Genomic DNA, 1,381 nt, shown 5'->3' with positions numbered 1-1,381 from the left:
AAACTTTATTAGTAGAATTAGTTATTTAAAAGTTATTAAAAATTACATATTTATTTCTATTGCCTAAGAGTTATTAAAATTACATATTTATTTTAATTGCCTAATAGTGACAGATAAACAATTTGAATTATATTGTTGCGATTAAGTATTGTGCTTTTCTAATGTCTTAGTTTGTAGTTCTAATCTTACTCTTTATGGAATCAATATCTAGGACTCCATTAGAGCCCTATATTACTTGAGCGATACATGTACTTGCATTGATAAGTCTGACTTTACAATTATTGAATATTTATTACGTCCCTATTTATCTTATATTTTTAAGCATATATAAAAACGCGGTCGAATTTTTGGCGTCTTTGCCGGGGAGTGAGTAAACAAAAATCACAATTAGAGTAACATACATATTAGGATTATTAGAAAGTTTTTACTTAAATTGCAACTTATTTTCATATTTAGTTACTTGTTTTACTCTGTATTGATTTCAAATTGTATGTGTAAATTTGGACATGAAAAACTTATACACTATGATTCAGAATTAGAACGCAATGTTAGAAAAATTAAAAGACTGAGAAGAGAACCTAAAAATTCTAATACAATGGAAAACAACGTGAACAAACAAAGAAGAGAAAATGAACACCAACCTAGACCCCTACGAGATTATGCAAATCCTAAAGCAGATGAAATTCACTTATCTATCCAAAATCCTGATGTAGCTGCTAATTCATTTGAGCTTAAACCTTCTATTATCCAAATGGTACAAAACAATCGATTTGGAGGTACACCAAATGAAAATCCTAATTTACCTAGACGGCGGGTTTTTCCCGAGAGTCCAGAATCAAATATTCTATAAGGTCGCTGACGGAGCCATCGAGGCCGCCGAAGGCGAGAACGACAGTTCTCTCAATAGATACATTGAATGTGGATGATTTTTGAAGGGACGCTAGGTTTTTAGAACTTTGTGCTACCTTTAAATATGACAGAGTTTTGAACGATATTGTTAGACTTAGACTTTTTATTTTCTTACTTAGGGATAAGGCTATGACGTGGTTAAATTCGTTAGCACCTAGAAGTATTTCCCTCCATCCAAAACTGGTAAACTTAGAAATGACATAACATCATTTTGTCAGATTGATGGAGAGTCGATATATGAAGCTTAGGGAGATTTAAATATCTTCTTAGAAAGTACCCTCATCATTCGTTACCAGATTGGTTGATAATTCAAATTTTTTATAATGGATTGGTGGGATCACTTAGATCGATTATAGATGCTGCGGCTGGTGGTTCTTTAATGTAAAAAACTTTTGACGAGGCTTATTTCTTAATAGAAGAGATGGCTACCAATAATTTTCAATGGCCCTCTGAAAGGGTAAATCCTAAAAGA

Source organism: Phalaenopsis equestris, unplaced genomic scaffold (genome assembly GCF_001263595.1).
Source record: "Phalaenopsis equestris unplaced genomic scaffold, ASM126359v1 Scaffold000823, whole genome shotgun sequence".
Classification (NCBI taxonomy): Eukaryota; Viridiplantae; Streptophyta; class Magnoliopsida; order Asparagales; family Orchidaceae; genus Phalaenopsis; species Phalaenopsis equestris.
Note: the sequence above shows the minus strand (reverse complement) of the source record.